Below are 25,382 nucleotides of genomic sequence, written 5' to 3'. Positions count from 1 at the left end.
GTAAATACTGGCTAAACTCTTCCAAGGGTCTCCTTTGGACATTTTCTTTCTACAGCTTGTGTGGGGTCTGAAATGACTCCCTTGTTTTTATATCTTTCAAAGGTAGAAAGCAGTTCTCTTCTGTTAATGATGTGAAATTAAAGTCTCTGGCTGCAGTGCACCCCTTTCTCTCTTTCCACCCACTGCCTTTGCAATTTTCCTGTGTTCTTCACCTTTCTGTTGCAATACTACCCAGATGTTTTACTCTGTTAACCACAGAGACCAACAGGCCAAATGAATTGTTTGCTGGCCAAATATTATACAGGTCTACTCCAGAAGTTCACAGGATAGCTGGACAAATAAATGTAGTACATGCTGGACAATCAAAATTTAAGTTGCTTTCCTAATGGCTCTACCTATAGTGCCTTATTCACTTGAGGCTCAAGCTTGTATTTAAGCCCAAATTCCCCCATTATCTTAGTGCATTATATACTGGTCCATGTCATGACTCACATCTGGAGCAAGCCAGCTGCTCACCAGTCAGCCAAGAGCTCAGAGGGACAGGGAGGCAGAGAACATCAACAAATTTACAGATGCGAGAGGCTTAAGGGATGGCAAACTCACACCAGCACTTTGGTACCTGACAAAGACCTTACAGGCAGCTGAAGAGGCTACGCAAAGAGCAGGGAGAGCAGAGACGGTGGCCAGGACATACTGCAGAGACTCATCCTACGCAGCAACAGCCTGGTCTACAAAAACACAAACTGGTCTGTAAATTTATGAATGATTGAAGACTTGGTAAACTTTTTTGTTTCCTCCCCCCTGCTAATACTACCTTTGCTTCTATAATGCATCCAGATGATCTTAATTTGTAGTTTAGGAGAGACTTAATTACTGTAATTGTTAAGAAAAGTTAATTTAAATGCTTAGCAGAGTCAGTGACCCAACATGCTCTACGAACTGCTAAGGTTGGGCACAGAAGAATGTAATCTTAATGTACTGGATTTCTTTCCTTCAGGCAAATACAGGGCCAAATGTTCAAAGCTGCTTCTTAAATTGCACATGCAACATCTGAGGAGACTTCTGCCTACGTGTAAGAAACCTGATTTGCATGCACAAATACATCATTTAACTTAAACATATCCACACATTATTTTCACACTAAGGGAGCATGCAAAATGATACCCAGATAAACACTGCAGGCAATTTTCTATGTTTCTTTCACATAAATAAGGATACTGAATATGGTACCATAATTTTTCTGACCTAGTCCTTCAGAGCACCCCATGAAATGAGAACTCTGGGTTCTGCATCTACATCTTCAGCTTGTGATCTGCTGGCTTGATGAAGCCCGTGTTTTCCTTGCAGCAGCGCTGTTAGGCTTAGTTAATGACTGGCATATTTTGAGATTCTTATGGAAAGCCATTCTAGGAATATTACTCCTCTTTTAAATACAGTTACAAATCACTCGCAGCCTGTTCATTTTCTAAAAATCTTAGAAACATTTTTTGCTCTTGGGCCTTTGGGTCTTCCTGCAAATTTTTCTACTGTCTTGCTTTAGACTAAAGTAGGCACCTCCATCCCCTCCAGGGCACCACACTTCAAATTCTGTTCTCTAGGTAGGTAAGAAGAATAAGAGTGCTCTGGCACTGGAAGACCACACTCAGCAATTTCAACAACCTTGCCAGCGCTCGGAAAGCCTAGAAAAAGAATGATTTGAATTCCAAGTGGGCAAGGGGTCGCATGCAAAGCAGATTAGGAAAAAAACCTGGTGAGGAAACATTGGAGACCGAGGACGGAGAGGGAAACTGGGACTGGGAGCTGGGAAGAAAGATGGAGACTGGACGAGATTTTAGTGGAAGGGACAGACATCAGATACAGGTACTCACTGTAGTGAGAGGTGATGGGGGACTGGGGAGGTGCATGAATTTGGGATGCGGCACAGAGGGCTCTGCAGAGGGATGAGGTGAAATAAGTCATTCAGATAATGACCGCAGCCGGTGCCAAAAGAGGGAGAACTGAAGTGGCACTGGGAACTGATGCTGACCCAGCATCACTAAAGAGTTCACGCAAAAATTGCTGTGTAGGTTTTATCCACATAGTACCAGAGACAAAAGCGGTGTTCTGAGACATAAAAACCCCAGAAGTCCTAGCTTATAGTGCGAACAGTTTGAACTGCCCTTAACATCTTTACTTTATCAGAGTTATACTGTAGCACCACAAGCTGAAATGTAAACAGTCTGGATATAACTAGCAATGATTAATTAGTCATTTTCTCAGAAACGCCTCATCCAAGCAGCGCCAGCTGTACTCCCGGTAAATCCACAAAGAAATCTATGCTTCATTACAAAAGCTCCATTTTCTATAAGGCTCCCCGACTTCTCCCCAGAAGCTCTAAACATCCTTGCCTCACACCGCAAATGCAGCAGGCACAGCTGCTCCGAGGAAATTCAGGAACCGACAGAGGATCGTCCAAGAAAATGCATTTGGTGAAAACGAGCCTGATCTGGACCAGCCATCGGGGCTGCCGAGGGTCCGGGTCGGGCTGCGGGGCTGTGAAGATGCTCCAACGCCCTGGGGCTGTGCCAGGCAGTGAAAGGGCGGATGGCAGACCCTACAGTCTGGCAGTAAATCAGCTTCTGTGCGGTAAGATTTTGACACGCCGGCGTAGCCGCCTTGAGCAGCGAGAAGACTTCTCATGCCTGGGAAGCGGTTGACACCTGATGCTTCAGACACGGCTTAAAGAACTCAACACTATGGCGCGAAATTTCCAAATACAAGGTATTTTCCCCAGTTTTCAGTGCATGCTTTTCACTGACCTCAGCTGGCCTCTTACCTTCAAACAGGCAGAAAGGACAGCTAGCATCATCCACGTTTCTCTCCGCTCCCCGATGGGTCGGTCTTTTCAGCCTCTGCACATTCCTCCTCATTCTCATCATCTCTTGGCCCCCGTTCCCACCACATTTTTTCAAGGTGAGGTTACCACAATCAGCAATTTTTAATTTATTCCCTTACCACACAAAAGGTATAGACTGATAAATGGATGATCCTGGGTTAAATCCCTGACCTACATAGGCCGATGATTAATATCGTTTTGGGACCTATCCCAGTGACCAAAACACCTGGGTCCTTCAGCAGGCACTGGATCAAACTCCACAGCTAAATAACCCTCAGGAAAAAAATATACTTGCTAAAACATACTGACATCCAGAGTCATTTTAGATCCCACCGTGCCCCCCTGCCTTCAGCTGCTATCTCACGAGGGACAAGACCTGTCTCACAAGTCTTGTGTCCTAACTGCCAGCCCCGTTCAGATGCCCCAGATATCGAGGGCATGTCAGATGGCAGTAAGCACCTGTGGTTAGACAAAATAAACCCAGCACCAATCTCTCTTTTTTTTTTTCCTTGTGAACTTAATGTGAATTTAAATATACATAAATCTTGTACACTTGCAATTCCATGGTGAGTGCTGGAGGCAAAATCTCACCCACGCATGCAATATTAAGTCACTGTGGCCCATCTGTATTTGTAGAGAAGATGAAAACATCAGTCAGTGTGGACAGATTCTGTAAAGGAGTAGAGATATTTTACTGGTAAGTGGTTAAAAGTCAAAGTTCTAGAAAATACCTGCAAATTCGCAGTACTTTAAATTGGTCTTTCCATCATAGGACATTAACTTCACCTGTAAATGTGCTGGTCTGTTGGTAGATATGTTGCCCTTTTTTGCTTAGTGTGATTTATTTATTCACTCTCCAGAGTCTAATTATATCTTTGCTATTATATAATAGGTTTGAACTCTTTCCCTGTAGACATAACCTGGAAGATCTGGGGGCATGAAATTTAATCATCTTTGATAATTATATGATGGCACCCCTGAAAATTAAGTTAGAGCAGCTGCAAAACATGTGAAATAACGAGACTTATCTATATTATAGTCCTGATGAAATCTTGCGGAGACCTTACAATACACTTTATTGACCTTCTCTGGGGTACTATAATAATACATCCTATGTCAGATCTACATCACTGTAATTGAATTTTAGAGAATTTCTGTGATGACTCAAAAATTGAATCTGTTCCCTGGTGCCTTTTCTTTCAATACAATCTAAATCCTTCTTTCATTTCCCCTTTTAATTATGAAGGTGGGGAGACTAGGGAGAAGCGTTATCAGTCTTCCTTGGCCTAGAGCCCTTTGCTTATGCTAACATTTTCCCATCAGGGACCAAATAATGACTATGTTTTGTGCTCAGGAAGTTTTCTACTATTTTACATATAGCAGGCAAGTGACTGGCACGACCACAGCCTTCATTTCAGCATTCAAACCCTAGCACTGCTCTACAGCATCCAATTGCCCGTCCCCAGTTGGACTCCAGCGTGCCTTATGCACCTCATTCCAGCGAGGAGACACTGATGGTCATCCTCCCTGTGCAACAGCCAACTGAGTGAGGTGGGCTCACGAGAAGATGGATCTGACCTGTACAGTGAGGGCAACTCTCTCCTGGCACGGCTTAGCCCAGGTGCATCTCTATGTATTAACTTTAGATGTACCTACTGCACTTGGAACATATCAAAGGTTTGGGGAAAGCTTGTAATGTACCTTCGGTTTTGGCCTCTACCCAAAGGCACGTCTCTACTGACTTTCAAAAAGGTAGTAGTGATGTTTGAACCTGGTGGCATTCTGCAAATGGTTGTTGCAGCTCCCTCTCTCTTCATCCCAGGGTACTTACTCATGTATTTTGTTAAAGGGTGCAGACACAAAAAAATCAAGAGGGAGTAACGGTACACTTTTTCGAAAGCCTGCTTCAAGAATCCAATTGAGCAGAGTTACTGTACTGTGGAAGATGCAGCCAAACCACTTTCTTTTCTAATAACGGTTTTCAATAACAGTGAGCGAGAGCACTCATTGAGTACATAGCGTTTTGCCTGCTTGGAGTTCCAGTTAGATAGCTTTCTCTGGACAGTGCCAGGAGATCCCATCTTTCCTTGTATCTCCAGCTATGCTGGATTTCTCCTTATAACTGTGTTTAAGAGAAAAACTCTAAGTGTGTTTATAAAGCATCTTTTCCTGATAGGAAGAAATTGTCTCAGTAGGTTATGGAGCAAATGCGAGTTACTCGTCACCAGTCTCCTATTTTGAAGGCACAACCTCTCCCTCCTTCCCTCTGTGCAAAATCCTCTCAAGGGCCACTGCCACCACCGGGGACGTGGCATTTCCCAGCAGAGCGTACGCTATTTACTTTCAAGTCTCTCCACTAAAAACAATTGATTTCTGGTATCGAATCCAACAGACCTACACAGAGTACAGCACGAGGAGCACAGTTTCTTAACGTGGTAGGGTGTCGGGTCTTGACTTGCACTCTTGTGTCCTGGCACAGCCGGTCCACAGAGTCTATTTTGTACCTCTCCATGTCAAATCAACATCCGACGGCCCCGTGAATTCTCGTACGTGCTCAGGAGCACTCTGGCTGCAAGTGAGTCTGCTTCCTTATCTCTCATGAACCGTGACAGAACTGTGCAATAAAACCTTTAAAACTGGATCTGGTTAAAATCATTTGCAACCAATGCTCAGGTGAAACTAGAGAGTCTTCCTCTTGCTGCCTCTCAGAGTCTTTCCTTTCTTCTGGAACTGTCAAGACAAATAATAATACTAAAATCTGTCACTTTGTGTAAATTTTCTACTTGATACAGAACCACAATGACAATACTGGGGAAAAAAGGGTTTCTCAATAAAAAAATTTCCTATCTTTGCACTCTTTTGGGCATTTCTGATCTTCTGTAGGCTACTTTTGCCTCAGCCCTCCTCTTCCATTTTGCTGTTAAAAGGTAAACCAGATGCATTTGTCACCTCTGTGTTTGATGGAAAATAACCCAAAAGCCTTCTGAGAACACATGCTATTTTTGTAGCTGAGCAAAGCACGGTTATGTCTAGGCCAGAGCAGGAAGCAGCAGCTAGCAAAGAAAACCAGAAAGGGCATGGCAAGTTTATAGCAAACGCAGCAAATACAGACCAAAAATGCACAGGGTGTGTCATTACAATTATAAACAATTTTTAAAGAAACCATATTTTCACTTCATTCTCATCCTGAACAGTTTGTGATATTTGTAAGTATGCTACAGATGTAGCTATTGTAACTATAACTGTATATACTATGCCAAACTGTATGGCTTGAGTAAATGTTCAGCGCATTTGATGAAATCAGGCACTTGGAGTACCTGCTGGTTTTCCACACTGCAGAAGGCACATTTTTGCATGTTCCAGAAATGAAGTAAATACCTCATTCCATAAATACTTCAGTGAATCTTACTGAAGTTTGCCCACAGGAGAACTGGCTTTGCCTCTGGTGCTAAAATGACTGATAAAGAACTTCAAATAAATAAATCATTGATGAAGGTTGCGTAATCAGTCTTCAAACTAGAAATCAAATTAAATAACTACTTGTAATCCAGTTCATTTTACTGTCATATCACAAGTAGAGAAGTGATTATAGCTCTATAATCTGTTTTGATTTTCTTGGCCTTTTAACCAAGAAAAATCAAGAGAAGTTGATGTGTTAGATACTGGGCTTCAGTAGTCTGGCTATTGGTTTTGGCTGGTTTGGGTTTAATTGGTCCGTTGATACTTTACAGAGGGTAAGGAGTCTGGAGATATAAAATATGCATTTTGTGCACTTGAAGTATGCATTTTGTTGAGATGTAGACCTGAAAATGTAGTGGGTTTAGAAATTAAAAACTAGAGAAGAGTGCGTTCCTGTGGCATAAGGCTTATATTAATACAAAGAAATAGGACTGCAATGTTGGGTATATGTCATGCATTGTGTTATGTTAACCAGTGACAAATTCTGGGGCACCCACACGGAATGACCTCTGGTCGCTCTCTGCCCTGACACATCACGCACAGCGCCCGCAGGACGGGCAGAGATGTGGGGCAGGAGGAAGGACCAGCTTTTTGGTTGAATCAGCTGTCCAAACCCCCGACCTAGATGGTTTTGGAGTTAGGAACCGCTCCAGATGGGGGGAACGGTGTGGATACACGCCATGGATGCTGTGCCATCCCTCTGAACCTGGTCACCCGAGAAGTTGTCCTGTGCGCTAGGGTCAAACCAGCCGCCCTCTCCAGCACGATGTCAGCTGTACGTCCCCTGCTGTCGCCAACACACTTCATGCACAAAAGGTGGTACAGGGAGGTGAATTGTGGCTCGTGTTCAGATACAGCTTCTTCACCCACTTTTTAGGACACTTCCAGCGGACTTTCAGCTGTTTTCTTTCGTGAGAACACACCATGACACTACGGTCCAGTAATGTCGTGTTTTTCCAGTTTCCTGGATTACATTTTTCGTGAAAACTGGCTCCATCAGTGCGGAGATGGGTTGAAACGGCTCTACCAAATCCAATGCCCTTGGTGAGGGGAAAGCTAAATCTTGGTCTAGCTCTCAAGCTCATAATTCAGGCCATCACTCTTACCAACTAAATGAAATAAAGAGGTACGCTGGGAGAAGGCAGCAGCATTGTGTTACATCCTTCAATAACAAGGTGCAAACCAGCTTGGCCCATCTAAACATTTTCTATGGCCCCAAGGAGGGAATTTCTGCTATTGCAAAGTTCACCGGCGGCACACATGGACTGCCTGGGATGCACCATGTTTCTGGGCCATGCCGGAGTGCAGGATTCGGGCCCATACCACAGGCTTGGTACTTACTTGTGATCCCATCTCAGTATCTCTTTTGAGAAGGAAATGGGTTCATTACCATTTTTTTATTTTAGTGCAAGAGATGGCCGTGGAAACATGCAAGTCATGTTCTTTAATAGCATTTAAGTTGCTTTTGTGATGCTTGACTAAAATACTACCTAATGACCTATTTCTGTAAATCATTGACAGCTTGACTTTAGTAGATTCTGCACAGGATGAAAAAAATCTCTACTATTAGGCCCTGAAAGTACATTTTCTCCAGGTTAACATTTTTTTGCTTTAATAAATAGCTGTATTACCTAGATTACTGCCTTTCAGGTCCTGCCTATGTTAAACCAGTCATAATAACGATTTTGCCTTTCGTAATGATTTTCTCCCAAGCACGGTGTTATTAAAAGGCAGATGAAGTCCATTACAAGTCTCATTACATTTCCTGTAAAGCTAGCACTATATATCAGATATGGAGAGATAGATAGCGATATAATTTGCTACGGGTAGACTCAGTAAGGATGTGCTGGATCTGGCCCTCTCTCCAGAGAGCTGCTCTGCCTGTGTGGCAATAGCCATACACTAGGGCTGCCACTCAGAAGCCTGTTCTTTCTGTAATTAGATTTTTTTACCTTGCAATTTCTGCTGTTACAATATTAATTGGAAAGGCGTTCATTACAGATAATAAGGTGTAATTAGTTCTCTTCAATAAATCTTCATTGTCTCCCATAAATGTAGTAGATCCAAGTCTTCTGAAGCCATTAGTTTTTTAAATAGAGGTCAATGTGTTTATTAATTTGGTCTGTATGAGCCTGTGAATGATAAAATAGGAACCTAGAAGTACAAATTCTACATTCTTCAGATGATGTTGTGATTCTTCTCTTCTTGATGAACTCTAGGATTTTTAGAATAACAAGTATGTATGAGAAGGAGAGTGGCAGGCTTTTGAATAGAAAAGTACAGAAATTTCCAGATTCTCATAAAAGGCATACCTTTCATCAAGATTTTTTTTTTTTTGTAACTTTTTCAGTACCTTTCAATAATTAAGCTTTTTTATTACCTCATCCAGCCTTGGAAAGATTTCTTGTTAAATTAAATAATATCCTTGTATGGATGTTAATTTAGTCTCCTTTACTAAAAGAAATACCCAGTTATGAAAAAAAGGTGGACCATCATTTGAAGAGTAAAAAAATGTATTAATGTCACTAATTCTAGTTCAGGAGACACTAAAGACAGAATGGATTACTGAAAGGAATAACTTTACCGGAAAGAAGACTTATTATAATTTAAATTGTGAAATATTCTTAATGTCACTAATTCTCCCTCAATCGCTTTTTGTGTAACAAGCCATTTATCATTAGGATCATCTCAGTCAGTTGTGGTGATAAATGGGTGCTGATTTAATGAGTGGATAAAGCAAGGTTTCTAGTCCTGGATGTAAGAACAGCACTAAGAGACCTGTACGTATATGTTCCTTTCGAGTTTGGGGGAAAAAATGGTGTCCTTTTTCTTTCTTAGAAGTTAGTTCCTTGAATATCTGTCAGTCTGCAGTCTCCTGACAAACACAGGTCTCTCATGCAAACTCAGTGAGTCTTTTCATCAGCAACATACTCTGTCTGCGCTTCTAGACGCTGTGTAATCCCACTGCAGGATATATTTTTATATATAAGGAATAATCTGAGCACTGACTCCTACATAAGAGGAGACGGAACAGTTAATTATTTTTGATTGTCTGTATCATATCTAGTGTGACAGGCATTCCTTTTTTTTTCTTTCTAAAAGCCAGGGGTGGAGAGGGCATCGCAGTTTCCCGGCTCCAGTCCGCGATGGCTGGGTGCTGGTTACCTCAGCCGAAAGCACGTTCCCTTCGTGAGGCTGCGGTCTCAGTAAGTGACAGGCACTAAGCACATCTCTACAAGATGCATGGCCTATTTCTCTTCTCTAAAAATAAAATGAAGGAGACCTGCACAAGCTCGTTTCCCTGAAGTTTGGCGTCTGAAGGAGTCCTCTGAGTCTGAAGGGAGAGCGGCTTGTCAAGGCTCGGCTCTTACGAACGGTGAGAGCTTTTTTGAACTACTCTGAGCTCTCAGGTTTGTTTTCCATCAAAGAGCTCCACGTCCCTCCTAGCCACTTCTCGCAGCGAGAGCTGCAAAAAGCAAGGGAGAATTCCTGCAGATAGTGGTCTGTGATACGCCGATACCTGCAAGAGGAGCTGACGCTATTCCGCTGCTGCTTTGCACCATCCTTTCACCTGGTATTATTCCCTTCTGGGTGACCACCTGTAAGGCACGAAGAAGAACTCCTTTCTATCATCTAATTTGTCACCAGCCGTTTCCTACACACACGCTTTTCTCCGAGGGGGTGGGAGAGAGGGCACAGACAGATGCTCTTGATGGCAGAACGCTCTCAGGTAAGTCATTAGCAGGTGCATCCACATCAGCATTTTAATCCAGACCAGGACTGTTGTTTTAGTAGCGGTGGGTTGCATCACAGCAAAGCCTCAAGGTGCGTGAATGACGTTCCCCAAAGGAGATTAAACCAGCTGTGTCTCAGCTGCACACCTCACATGCCCCCATATGGGGTCCTGGGGATCAGACTAGCAGTTATCCCCCCTAAATTGTGTCGTGTCAGCAACAGGTCTTCAGCACCAATGGTTCTGCTCTCCAAATCCACGTTTATTGAGTTTGTTACTTGCTAAGGCAGACATAGGTGTCCAGTTCACATACTGAGAGTTAGGGCAGTTTGTGATCTGGGGGTCACAAAGGTGTTCCCCCGCTGGACAGTTTGGGGGGGGTGTTGCAGAGCGTGTCCCTCATTCACAATACAGACCATGATCTCCCTTGAAGCATCCATCACATATGCTGTGACTGCGGGAAGTGGAAATGTTCTCCATTTCTCTTTATTTTTCCTTTGCTGCATTAAAGCTATCACGATCGGTCTTCTCCTATGGGTGTCAAGCTTGCGGCAGGACATTTGTGTGTGGAGGCCATGGGAAATGGCTCTTTGACAGAAGCCCCTGTTGCGGTCAATGGGGACGGGATTCCGTGAGGCAGCAGATCCCCCCCAGCCCTGCGCTCCTCCACCTGTACAAATGTCAGAGAGGAGCAGATGCAAACACCCTCGGAGTCAGGGGCACAGAGAACTAATGTCGATGCAGGGTGCTGGGCTCCCAATTCATTCGGTACCCTTTTTCGCAAGCTTGTTTGTATGGTGGTCCTTAGTTACCTTAGAAAGCAGACACTGCTGACATAAACACTGATTTGCTGGCATTGTAAGGACTCTGGTCTTCAGGCATACGCTGTGTCCATCTCCCAGGTGCTCTGGGCATTGACAAGCTTGGAGCTTTGCTATTTCCATGGATTCTGTCTGAGAGTCTCTAAAAAATGTCACTCTGACTCAGTGCTGCTGGGTTGCTACCCAAGGGAAAACGCCTCTCTTCAGCCTCACTATTTTCACCAGCACCATATGATCTATCAGATCTATCTTTTTTTCCCAGAAAAGATACTCCTAGAATTTAATTCCCCTGACTCAAAATGATGCCCAAAGCAAGTAGCATTTGCTGGTGTTATGAAATTGCTTTTTCACTGACACTTTTCAAATGTGCGAAGGAGTCCTGCCTCCATCAACTGTAATCACTTAATTTCTCTCTTCCTTCCACAAGAGCCTTATTTCCCAGTAAAGCACAGTTGTATTTTTACACAACAGGACAAAACACATTGATGAATCTTAAGTGACAACATAATGCAGCTAGAAACTTTCTAAGATCTTCTGTAGTTACCTGACTTCGGAGAAAATGCGCTAATTCACAAAAATGTATTTTTGCTACCCCTTCGAAGGATAGAAATTACAGATGTTCCTCAAACCACTTCCAGCTATGAAGGTACCAAACAGCTATGGGATGTCCCCATGAGCCCCCGGCAGTACACAGCCATGCTCTGAACATCCCTGGAGGTACCCAGCTGGCTCAGGACCTACCCATCCCACCCAGTTTGTCCCCATGCCCTGCTCAGACCCTGCTGGCTCTGGCTCTGACACCACTTGGACTGGGACATACCCAGCCTGGTAGGCTCAATCTCTCTTTACAAACCAGTCTTGCAGGTTGAGAAAGAGAGAAAGGGCCATTTCCAGCCACCTTCTGGTGACTGGCAGTCCAGGGATATTTTTACACCTTCCAGTTCCTCCCACAGCTTTTGCAGCATGCACGCACGGGTCTATCCCTAAGATGCGAGTCCATGACGATGTCTTTGCAAAACTCTTGTTTTTCATCCGATAGTTGCATATTGCCTGTTCTGCGGTGGGTTGCTCTCCAGTCTGACTCCAAACCAGCTTCTCCATTCTAGAGCAGACCATCCCCACCATTTACTTGTGTGGGAAACAGGTCTCTTAAATGCAGTGCAATGGCAGAACATCATCCTCTGCTCTCTATTTGCCTGTTTTCCTAGTAGTGCAAAACCACCCTTGTTCCCTTAGTATTTCTCTAGGAAATATTCCTTTGTAAAACCTCCATCTGTTTCCCTTGTATTCTCCACAGAGCTAGGGATATTACAAACTTTCCAAATTCTACCACTTCATTATTTAGCTGGGTATTAACACAGAAACCACAGAAAATAAGACCAGGCTAGGCCTTGGGAGGTAATCCAGTCCATCACTCTGCCTGAGGCAGAATCACCTCTACTTACGTGGTTCCTGGCAGATACTTGTCTAATCTGTTCTTAAAGGAAATTTTTAGCCTCCTGGGGAACTTAGTCCTCACCATATGGGGGACTGCTAATAGGGATATAACCCTGCCTGTATACGGCCCTGTGGTGTCCTGACAAATGCACTCATTTCTCCTTCCCGAGAGCAAGCAGACCCTGAAACCCACGTGTACATAAGACACACAAGACATCACAGCTCCAGCCCCTGCTGGTTTTTGCACTGGTGGTTGCGTCGGGTGTTCTCCTGGGATGTGGTAAATCTGAGCTCGTACATCCCCATTTGTCCCACTCTTTGCACTGAGGCTTGCTAATGAAAAATCGCTTTTGACAAAGTGATATCTCTCACCATGTCTCTGCCTGTTTTGTTTGGGCTGTGGAAAGAGATCCCACCTGGGCCGTGCTGTGCTCTTCTCCCTGGCAGATGCTCCTCTCCTTTTATCTGCCATTTAAAAATCTTGGCAAATTTTGCTTTGAGGAGTCAAACAATAAAGCTGCTTCAGTCTCTCCCTGGGATGGCAGTTTCTTTTTATGCAAGGTTTTAAAAAAACCTCACTTCTCTTTTTTACAGGGTGGTTTACACTAAAACCTTACTGATCTCTCTTTCAGCAAGCGACAGACAGCTCTTACAAGCCTGCAAAAGCCTCCTACTTGTTTTCTGAGGCAGAATGCAGTTCATTCTGATTAAAAAAAGAAAAAAATACTGGGGTGAATACATAATGATTTTTTCAGGTCTATTGTATTATTATCTTTACGTGCCACTTCATTAGATACTATGAAAACATAGAAACAAGCACTGAAAATGTGCTTTTCTCTCCACCACTGGTACTCCAACCTCTTCGCATGGCTCTGTAGCACTACCGAGGTGGAGGGGCCGATGTGCACCAAACCTCCTTGTGGATGGTTTCTACACATCAGCCTGTGGGTTGGTGCTTGTGGAGCAGATCCTACCACGGGACAGCTACGGTGAGTTAATTTTGGAGCACGGGCTTGGCGTCTTAGTCTGGAGAGCAGTGGTAGATGAGGGCATGCAGGTAGTCTGAAGGGTTAAGGGTGTGTTGAGGAGGGCAATGGAGAAATAGGTGACAGCAGGCATAAATGTGTGTGTGGTTTTGTGTGTGGTGTGGGGGAAAAGTCTGTCCCAGAGCCAGGTAGATGCTTCTGCCAGTGCCAGGCAGGGTACCAGCTGCTCGCAGGGATACACAAGTCACTGAACGATGGACCACCTCCTCCATAGCAGGGCATGTATTCAAGTTGTTTAGCACATGCTGTGAAATATCCCTCTTTTTCACTGCTGCGGGAACGGGTTGCACAGGTGTCTATAGGGTCTTTGGCAGGGGTATGCCTCCAGAGGAGTGTCAGACAGTGTTGCTTAAGCTGTTAATTTAGCCAAAGCAGATTGGACTGCCGCTGACCTTAGTTGTCTTCGATTTTTCTTGGCATCCGATTCCTCTTAATACCTTTTCTCTGTTACATTTTTGCCACACAAGATAGTTTAAAAAACCCGCCTGCAAATCCACGTTTCTGCGGAACCAGAGACCAATGCTTCCTTCAGGTCTAAAGCTGCCAGCCATCCGAAATGAAAATAGGTAATAGAAAGACCCAAATAGAGCCCCGCTTGCTATAGAAAGCCCTCCCTGGAGGTGCTAGAATTCATTCTTCCTTTGCCAGGAAGGATTTCAGCTTTTCAGACCTCTTTTCCCAAGACAGGTGGAAGCTGCTTTGGCAGAGTCCACCAAAAGGAACTGACGGCACAGGTTTGTATTTCAGAAACTTCCGAGGTATTGATGGTAGCGTCAGCCCACGCTGTTATCCAACATTTCTCCGCAGCTGAGGCTTCACGTTCAGGTGCCTGCTTTGGGAAAAAATGCCTCGCTGGTGTGCCCAGTCAACACTTCAGAGATGTATACTGGTTTCTGTGTGAGCCTAAACAAGGCTGGAATAGCAGCATGCTCGGAATGTCTCCTTTTCAGCCGTGTTTCTAAAGGTTTGTGCCAGTAGCTCCTGAGACCTGTTTCAGGCACTGCCCACAGCCTCCAGGCTCTGCGGTGGCGAAGGATGTGGTGGCCCCTTTGCATCTTCCCTCATACGCCTGGAGATCATCAGCATCTTAATATAGATATATCTGGGCAGCGCATCTTGAAAAGTCTCGGTCTTTGATGGGAAACTGTCCTCCTCCTGTCTGGTAGAGAGCTGAGGGGACGCCTTTATATTCCAAGCTCTGCATTTTAGCATATTATTAACATTTGTTAGCATATTGAAGTCAAAGTAGAAGCAGGAAGCAGGAAAGCTTTATCTCTTTTCCCAGCTCATTTTGTCAGAAATATTTATAGTCATTTGGCCCCTAATGTTAATATTACAGGGCTTGGCTGATCCATTTGCATAAACAGGCAGCATGAAGTGATTAAATCCGTCTCAGCCCCACTGTCGCAGAGGTCACAGTACATTGCCTTTCCACTCTTTTGTTGTGTGACTTCCTAAAGAAGCATGTGATGGTGTTGCTCCTGAATAGCAACCTGACTTTCGACCAAAGTGTATAATTTCTATGTTTATTAAATGCTATTACTTGCATATACTATTGTAAACTAGTGTTTGGTTATAAACACCTCTATTACGTTCTGCATTAGCCCAGCAGAGATGAGCTCCCAGCCAAATTTTTTGAGAAAACAGTTTATGATATGATTTTGCTGGGGGAAAGAAGATCTTCTTTCAGATTTATTGTCTTCTTGCACCAGCATTTCCTCTGTGTGCAGATTTTTACAACACACAGTAGCATCGACAACATGCAAATGTGGTCTGGAAAGGCAACGTTGTAGAGTCTGTAATTTTATTGATTATGTTCAGTTTTAAGTTATGGGGTGGGAAACCTAATGTGCAATACCCTGGACTATATAATTTATGCTCTGCAAATGAGGTATAAATGCTGCTCTGCTGAGCCCCATTAACGTTTTTTCCGCAAGGGTGAATTATTACAGAAGGGGTAAGACAGTAGGAACTGGCCTTCCACTTATAAGCTATTATAATTCAGCTTCTCAGATGGGAGTAAAAAGGGGAAAATTAACATTGTAGAAAGAAACTTTTTTTTTTTTTTTTGGTAAATAGAAAGCTGGGTACATAGTGAGAATTTCTGCAAATGGAAGAAAAAGTGCTTTGATTATATTCAAGACCTTTTCATGTTTTCTTTCTGTAAGTGATCTAGCAAATAAGCTCTCTGATTGTAATGCTCATGGGGAAGGTAAACCCCAGAGAAGCATATGAAGAGTGAATGCTGACTTGTGAAGGGGTACTCATACAGAAAACCCAGTATGAATGATCGCTCTTCTCTATCCACAAAACACGAATGCCTCCATGCAAACATCACATGTAAGAAAATCAGCTTGAATGCCAGGCACTGAATACTTGATGAATTGCTATATTACAGGCAATGCATTTTTTACATAATTTCCCCAGTAAATATTTCTGATTAAACAGAAACAGAATTATTAAGGTTTTGCTATTAGTGCCTTTGTAAGCGTAATGCACTGACATACAAAAAAAACCCAACCCTTCAAATGTATACGGGATTGTTTAATGATAAAAAATGTTAATATTTCAACTTGGGGAGTCACTTGGACCTTAACAGTAATATCTAAATGGGTATCAAAATTAATGTCAAGTTATAAAAATAGGCACAGGGCACACAAACAGCAGCAGAAGATTTTATCGTTCGTTTTGCTGAATCCTGCAAATCTCAGGATCTTCCAATTGTGTTTCCTGTAGAAGCAAAAGCTAAAGATACAAAATCTGAAGTACTTCCTAATATAAATTTTTTATAGGGAGATGGATGTGTACCCCTCCTATTTACTGAGGACAGAGATGATCTGGAGCTGCCACCATGGAGCACCTCCTCCTCTGACAGCTCTCCACAAGGCAAGAACCAGAGGCTGCTCCAAAACTTCACTTCAGGTTTCTCTTTGGCACCTTGCCCTCTGCAAAACGTGTAGGCAGCATCTCACTGCAGCTGAGGGTGATTTCCTATTCAGGGTTTAAGTGCAAATTAAGGGGTAGCTACTGATCTGCAGGGACTTGCAATGCATTGGTCTCTACGAGGGAAAAAAACCTCCTTTTACCTTATTGAGATGGTTCAAGTCAGCTGAATTAACTATTTCCACGAGAGAAACTGTGCCCTTTAACCATGTGATTCAGTTCCTCTGCTATTTTGACAGAGCTTGTTGACTTTTATAACCTTTAATTTACAAAGGCAGGCAGCAGCCGCAACTTGCAGTTGACCTCAGCAAGAGCTGCTAAGTGTTCAGCTTTTCTAAAAAAATAGGGTAATTAGAGCACAGTATGAGGACGGTTTATGTCTTGCCACCAAATTTTGCATGCAAAGGGAGGTGTCAAGCTGGGTTATCATATTAGGCTGAGTTATCATATTCATTATTTCTGAGTGGATTGTTTGCTTCTTTGCTTTAAAAAGCCAATCAGCCTGTTAAATTTTGTATGCATCCAGAGAAGCTGATAATTAGCGAAATATAAGTAAATAAGTCATTCTCTACCGAGACTGCATTTAGAAAGAGTATTTCTTCAGAAAACTTGGCAAACTACAAAGAGGATTTTTTTCTTTCTTTCCTCTCCTCCTAGTTCCACCTGGTGTTTCTGTGTGGTATTGTTTTCCTTAGCTACGTTCAATGTTAAATAATTCGTAAGTTCTATCTATGGTGCCAGATACGTATGGGCCTCCCCTCCAGCTAGTTTTCTCTGAATACTTCAGACTGATTTTTCAGCTCACACTGCTAGAAAATACGAGTTAGTCTGTAGAAGTGCCTAACGTAGGGAACATGATGTGTAAGGTCAGCATGAAGAGGATCGGGGCACAAGATTCCCCGGGAAGGCGAATCGTGGTGTGAACTGGAAACGTTGCAGCATTTCTTGAATCTGGTATTTCCAAGCTGGCGGAAGACAGGACACCATTTATACTGTTTTCTTTTATCTCACATACTGCATTAAATAATAAGACAGCACTTCTTTATATAGTGAATTTTGTCATTTCCACCTTTCTAATATTTGCCTATTGAAAACAAAATGTTCGTGTGCTGGAACTGTTATTACCAGGCACTTACAGAATACAAGTACTACAGTTTTCTTGAGATGAGTCATTTCTGAATTTTAAAGATAAATATATACAGGAGAAGGATAAAAAGCATAGGAAGAAGCTAAATACCACATTTCCTATTCCTCTTTGCCGGCACCGGGGAAGCAATTATGCCAAATGACGGAGGGGAAGAGCTATAGCTGCAGTGAGTGAAATTTTGAAAGCTCCTCTGTAGGGTGTATTTCTCAATGTGCCTTTGGGGACCTGGCTGTCTCCTCCTCTTCCTCGATGTGACACTGAAGTCGAGAAACCACAAAACTGGTTTTTGTCCCATCTAGTCAGCCATTGGAGGAGGAAGAAGAAAATATTAAGCCATGCCTACTGTCCTTCCAAGAAATAAGTGCTGTACAAGTCCTTTTAGCCCTGGATCAGAGGCTGTCCGATACTCGTTCTAGAAATCAAGTCCTCGCAAGATGCCCAAATGCTGCCTACAAATGAAACATCAAAAGATCTCTTCCTATGTAACAGACCACGCTATAATCCTGGCAAGTGTGCCCTTATTAGAGCAGAACTCACCTCTTTATTTATTATTCATGAATACATTATAGTGTCTTCAGAAATATATTCTGCAGCAGGTAATCTAGCATGGGAAAACAAAAAATGCATATGTCTAATTATAAGAGACATTGTAAAGATCCTGTAGCAGCGTACTTCCTTAGCATTGGCAAAGTACTGCATTATAGATTAAAACAACACAAACATATTACAGTTTGTGTAGTGTTTCACTTTTATTGGATGTATGTTGCTAAGAAACAAAATTGAAACATCTCTTTTGAACCTGAAGCCTCTTGGGAGCGTGGTATTGCATATGTAGTAAATGTTTTTCACTTCAGGAAGGATTAAATGGTAGGCCAGGAGAAGCAGGGAGGGTTCATTAGTATTGCATGTTTTCCAGTCTACTGCCAATGAACCCAACTATTATGGTAGTAAAAGCTACGCAAGGAGCTTCAGCTTGTGCTGGGATGAAGTGTTGACAGCTGCTTGTTTGAATATTAATGAAGTCTATTGAGTTATTCCCTGCCTGTATTGTCTGTAGCTTGAAACTGTGAAGACTTCTCTGCGTATTGCGTCTTTATGTTTCCAAGTACATGCCTGTCTGCGGAGATGGTACCCATTTTGTTCCTAGAGCTGACACACCTCATTATAGAGAAAATTACAACCTTGTGCTCCATTAAACATTTATTTTGGCAGCATTGTTGGTTGCTGTTTTCCCCCTTCAATTTAAAGAAGTCAATACTGATTGAAAGAACACGTGTTCTCTCTTACATATGGTAATTAATCCTCATTCTTCCAAACTTTTACAAAAAAAGTCAATGTTATTCCTGAACCACATGTAAGAAAAGTTAATTCTCCTTTTAAAACAAACAAAAAAATTTATTAAGTAAAAAGCATGATACAGAAATGAAGAATTTTACAGTGCACAGTATTTTTTCATGTTTTAGCTGCAGATGGCTTGTTAACTTGATCATGCATCAAATAACTGATGGAGCAGCAGCAGTTTCTGCTGGCTAGGTGTGCCAGTTAAAGTCTGAAGAAAACACTGATAACACCATGGTTCAGGCCCTGCAGTTTTCCCTTGCAGAGGTGAGGACCAGCCACCCGGGTCCCGGGGACACGAACACAACTGCTGTGCCTACGCGGTACCAGGCAGATATGTGCAAGATGGGCCTCCCAAAAAAAGAAAATGGGCTCCAGGCAAATCAGTTTTCTTGGCTGGCTGCTGTAAGTTGAGTAATTGAGTAATCTGGATGAAAAGTGGAAATATAAACCATCCCCAGCTGAACACAATCCAGTCTCTATGAGGGCACACAAATCCAAGAAATTCAGATGTCAAGTGTAAGTTTACTGGCAACTGGGCCTTTAAAAATGACGGCAACACAAGAAGATTTAACAGCCAGTTTTAAACTCTTAAAAATCTCGCAATTAGAAAGGTATAGATTAACCATTGCAATCTCTTCTTACTCCCCGCAATGAATTTCTCTAAAACAACCGGACGGGTGTTTTATTAGTGGTAGGACAGCGATGAAATAGTTTGTCTTCTCACAGCTGTGACAAGAAAATCGTAACAGAGGAATAACTAGGATGCCCTATGTGGGCCTCTGCTAGCCGGGTGGCCTTGCTGCAGCTGTGCAGCTTTGCCAGGTGAGCGGTGTTCTCCCTGCAGCTGCGGTGCGTCCACAAGGAGAGACTGGGGTGGGTTGACCCTGGCTGGACACCAGGTGCCCACCAAAGCTGCTCTATCCCTCCTCTCCTCAGCTGGGCAGGGGAGAGAAAATATAATGAAAGGCTTGTGGGTTGAGATAAGGACAGGGATATCACTCAGCAATTACCGTCATGGGCAAAAGAGACTCCACTTGGGGAAAAATTAATTTAATTTATTACCAATCAAATCAGAGTAGGATAATAAGAAATAAAACCAAATCTTAAACACCTTCCCCCCACCCCTTCCTTCTTCTCGGGCACAGTTTGACTCCCGATTTTCTCTCCCTCCTCCCCCCCAGTAGCACGGGGGGACGGGGAATGGGGGTTGGGGTCAGTTCATCACACGCTGTCTCTGCCACTCCTTCCTCCTCAGAGGGAGGACTCCTCACTCTTCCCCTACTCCAGCGTGGGGTCCCTTCCACAGCAGACAGTCCTTCAGGCACAGCCTGCTCCAGCGCGGGTCCTTCCCACGGGGTCCCAGCCTCCTTCGGGCATCCCCCTGCTCCGGCGTGGGGTCCTCCCCGGGCTGCAGGTGGAGATCTGCTCCCCCGTGGACCTCCCTGGGCTGCAGGGGGACAGCCTGCCTCACCGTGGTCTTCATCACCACAGGCTGCAGAGGAATCTCTGCTCCGGCACCTGGAGCATCTCCTCCTCCTTCTTCTGCACTGACTTGGGGGGCTGCAGGGCTGGGGGTCTTACATCTTCTCACTGCTCTCTCCAGCTACTGTTGTTCTTCTGCAATTTGGGGGGTTTGGTGTTTTTTTTTGTTTTTTTCCCCCTCCTTAACTCTGTTCTCCCAGAGGCACTACCACCATCGCTGATGGGCTCAGCCTTGGCCAGCAGTGAGTCCGTCTTGGAGCCGTCTGGCATTGGCTCTGTTGGACATGGGCAAAGCTTCCAGCAGCTTCTCCCAGAAGCCACCCCTGTAATCCCACCACTACCAAAACCTTGCCATGCAAACCCAATACAGAGACTTTGTCAGATATCCTCAGAGATGCTGTTAACTTTACATGAGAATTAGTGGGAAGAAGTATATGAGAACAAACTGAAAGAAGTATTTTGATAAATGGGGTAAATGAATTCCTCACTAACATTAATATCTTTCTTTCAGTTTTTAAGAAAAATCTGTGTGGCCAAGTGAAGACAATTTAATAAAATTTATGATCTACCAAGAAGAGAAAAGAAATGGAATGTATTTTTTATCACCTTACAGAACTGTAACTGACTCCTAGAGAGGACAAGGAACTAATGGGTGTCACTGTAGTTGTGACCTGAAAAAGTTCCTCAGGACTAGAATAATATTAGGCTTCAGCCTTTGATTCCATCAAGCTCATTTCCACAAAGATTAAAAGCTCCTTGCATAATTTATGCCAAATTTACTGCAAAGAAGGTAGTCTCATAAATAGTTGAAGCTATTTTTCAGTCCTTTAAAAAAAAAAAAGTTATAGTAAAAGCTGAAGTTTTAATTTTTTAAAAGCCCAAGCAAGATGCATCTTGAAAGCCATGCAAAAGAAATATTGTATAATCACACTGGGAGGGCAGTGCCTTGCCAGGAGGGCTAGATGTGTAGGGAGAGCTGCACAACAGACAACGCCTGGCTTGCCTCCATCCACGTCTTTAGAAAACCCAAACTACAAGGAACGTGATAAAACTTGCCGAAAACCTGCAGCGGTTTGATAGGCTGCGATGCTGAGGCTGGCAATGGACACCACGTATCCTCAGAGGAAATGCCATTTTAATTCACAAGTTTACTGAAACAAAACCGCAATAGAATGCAGTCATTTTCCTAATGTATAGAGTTTTAACATTTACCTGTTGTTTTTATGGTCAAAATTCTTTGCAAGTTTTTTTTTCAGGGTTATTTTTCATCCGGATGAGTTTCACGAAGACACACAGGTAAGGTGCAAGGGAGGGGACAGACCAGGCAGCCAGGGCTGCTGGGGAAGGTAAGGCAGGGTGGCTGCGGAGCCTGCCTGAATATCTGCTGCCATTCCGCTGCACTGCTGAGCACACACGCATCTTTCTGACCTGTGGCCAACCTGACCAGCGTGCGTGTAAGGAGACAGCGGAGGTATATGGATGTCCTTCTTTCTTTCCCGATTTCGATGTTGTGGTTAAACACAAAGTGAGCAAAGATTTTCTTTTCGGTGTTAAAACACTGTCAAGAGAAATTTAAGGTATATGTCCTCCTTAACCAGTCTTTTAAATTGGCATTGAATGGATTTTCTATGACTGTCTTATATGGGGGATCTCAGATACACTCTCTAGACCTTGATGCAAGGGCAGGCTGTCACACATACGTTGCCAGGACAGGTATAGTAACAGCCAATGTACCCTGGGGGTGGTGGTCCTGCTGTAGCTTCCATAAGGATTTTCAGCCACTGGTTCTGTACAATCTGTCTTTTGACAGACAACAGAGAGGCTATCCCCTCCGTGTGTAAGATAAGCCTTTCTGCAGAGCTATTGCTAGGCTTCTACAATGGAGGGGGAATGTAGACGTAGATGACAGATCTTGATCAAAAATCTCATTTCCAGTCAAAGGAGCAGACAGCAGATCTCATCATCAAACTTGCCCGTTTTGCAGAAGTATTACCACGGTCTGAAATCAGTTTGGTAATTTTTGCTAGCTATACTAGATTGTTTAGGTCCAGCAAAATGAAGAATAGACAAAGCTGACAAGTCTCCCTCCTTCCCTCTGCTGAGTATTAATATCATTCACTTCAGAAGTCCAAGACTGCCTTAATTTTTTTAATCTAAATATAAATAAATCAAGTAATGTAAGCACAACTGAATGATCATTTAAACATATAGAGAAAATGCAATAGTAAAAACGGACTGCTGTGCATTCCACTGCAAGTTTAATTACATTGACTCATTCTAAAATAATAATGCCGACCATTCTTACAATGCTTTCCAGGTTTGGAACGAATCATACAAATAAGAGCTACTCGTTATTTAGCAGGCAAATGTTCCCTAGCTGTGCAAACTGAATAGTTATTGTGCTGTAGACCCTTACAAGCAGAGCAAGCATACAGGCAAGGATTGAGAATAATTTCTATATAATCACATCCCATTTGGTAGAAGACTGGAAATGAGTTAGCCATTTTCAAGAGCAGCATGCAAGTATATGAAGGCAAAGCTGAAGGTGTACCGTCCACGCACTGTCCCCAGAAAATGCCTTCGAAACCAACATAGATACAGCCACAGGATGGCAAAAACTGTCAGTCTCGCCTGTTCTGAACTGAATAGCAAGAAAGATCATGCAGGGAAAAGAACCAGGAAAGCAGAACAGGCTTTTTTTTTAATTATTTTTAATTGAGACACTAAGCAATACCTAGGTATGTTATTATAATTCAAGGACAACTCCAAATGAAGTCTTGGAATGCATCAATAGCACTCCACTCTCCTGCAAGAGTATTTTGCCTTTTTGAGACTCTTTTTGTCTCCAGGTACTCTCCAAAGTTAATGCATCAAGAAGGATTTGTTTCATCCACCACGGGAGTGAAGTCGCTTCCACAGCCTGACACAGGAGTTGCTTATCAGCTGTCTCCTCAAACACACTTACCAAGGGACGTGCGGCAAAATGTGCAGCTCCATCCCTGTGTGTAAAACAGCACCTCTGCTTAAGAACCGTGTAAATCGCATTACTTAATTAGTTCACAAATAATCACTTTACGCTTATAATCTGAAGCTAGATGTTTTGGCAGCTGAGATAGGGAAATTAATAAAATCCACATTTCTTTAAAGTCGACCAAACCCTGTTACATCTTCTGTATCTCCTTCCATTCCTTTCTACGTGTTTTATCTCAGACTTCTGAGCATTTCATTTTTTTCTATTTCTAAATTTAATAATCTGAGTATTTAATTTCTCAATATTTAATGTAGCATTTCCCACGGTCTCTTTGGCAAGACGAGAAAATATGTGTGATGATTATTTTTTTTCTCTTTCTTTTCCTTCAGGCCTGGCCTAACTCTCATGCAGGCACAGGCCCAGGGAAGCACACAAACACACGCTAAACTTTTAAGCATGAAAATGCTTCTTTGACATCAAAGCCTATTCAAACACTCAGGAAGTGTTTTTTCCAGCTGGAGCCCAACTAACAAGCCTTTCCCTCCTTTCCAGAGAAGTGTGCTTTTACTTATCTCTAATCCCTTGTATAATTTCTGTATAAACCTTACCCTCCCTTAATCCTTTCCTCCCTTCCTTTTTCCTCACCTCTTTTTCTTCTCATTTCCCCTTCTCAGGTTCCCCATTTCCTCCATCCTTCCCCACGTCCTCCGCGGTGGTTTGAGAGCTCCCTCGCCTCCGTCTGCTGTAGCTTTGCTGCAATTTTAGCTTCTGCTTCTCCTTGATGGCAACCAGCTCGTGTTCAAGAAGGTGTTTTACAGGTGGATTGCACCAGACTCTCATTTTAACTGCGTCAGCAATTTCTTCTGTCAAATAATAAATGTTTTGCATGTCTGCACCTTTTTAAAGCTGTCCCAGTGTCAAGGACCCTCTCATCATCTTTGGATGCTGGTTCTCCAGAGTGTTTTTCCTGATTTGAGGATATATAACTGGGCAACTCTGGGAGACCTGGTGACAGGTTGGTTTGGCTGCAAGCCCTGGAGCAACCAGAAGGAAGGATGGATGAAAAGCGCCCTTCTAGTCACTGGAGGTACTTTGGATTTACGCTGCTGTGTAACAGAGCACTTTTGGCTTCTACATTTTGACAGTCCTACTCCAGTTTTCACCTTTGAAGGAAGGCATCTGAGGTGCTGAAATGATTACGCATTTCATTAACAGGTTTTCCAGTATTTTCCTCTCCTTGTCGAAGCAATGCCTTTTATCCTTAAAGGTTGTCCAATACTCCTTTTTCTTAAATTAACAGTTTTACTCCAGAGAAAGCCCAAGTCCTTCATCCTGTACTTCACATTTCTGCAGCCATCAGCATTATTTACAGTTTAAAACTGTTGAGTTTGGTATTTCTTTCTGCAAGGACATAGGTTAGATTACTGGACACTACTCAGCAACAAATAATGATCTGAGCCCTGCATCAGAAGCTTTTCTTTAGCTTCATGCTTACTCCTTTTCTTCTAGAGTAACACAAGAGCAGCAAGAGATTCATGGATTTTTGCACACTGAAATTTAGTAAATTTTACTATACAGTATCTAGATGACCCTTCTCCCAACCAGGTCATCTTGCTCTCTACACCAGAAGTTAACTGCAGAAGCTGACAGAATTTGCACAGCCCTCCTGACACAACCCTCACAAAAAGTCAATTTTAAAGATGATGTCACTTGAGAAGAGGAATAGGAAGGCTTCTGCAAGCACTTGAATTGCTGTCCCAAAAATCCAAAAGTGCTCTGTTATGGCACAGGCACAGAAGAAAGCTTGGGATAGGTATTGGACTACAAGTGAAAATTCTCTTTGGCAAAATTACAATGTATTTCAGTAGTAGCTTCTGGCTTAAGTAGGCCCTTTAATCACACTAATGGCCGAAAGTTAGCCAAAAAAGCGATTTTTTTAAAAGAAACATTTATCCAAAGAACAGGGCTTCCCCTGCAGCTTCTCCAAGGGGAAGTTCTGCTTCTATGCCTCATGCCCAAGTGGCTGCATCTTATTTTGTAAACCCTCCCGCGGTTAGTATACACCAAGGCTGCGTAACCCCAAAACGCCAGGGTCTGGCCCCTTCCAGCAAGTTCTGGAACACCCGT

Source organism: Haliaeetus leucocephalus, unplaced genomic scaffold, assembly GCF_000737465.1.
Source record: "Haliaeetus leucocephalus isolate CR32 unplaced genomic scaffold, Haliaeetus_leucocephalus-4.0 Scaffold495, whole genome shotgun sequence".
NCBI classification, from domain to species: domain Eukaryota; kingdom Metazoa; phylum Chordata; class Aves; order Accipitriformes; family Accipitridae; genus Haliaeetus; species Haliaeetus leucocephalus.
Note: the sequence above shows the minus strand (reverse complement) of the source record.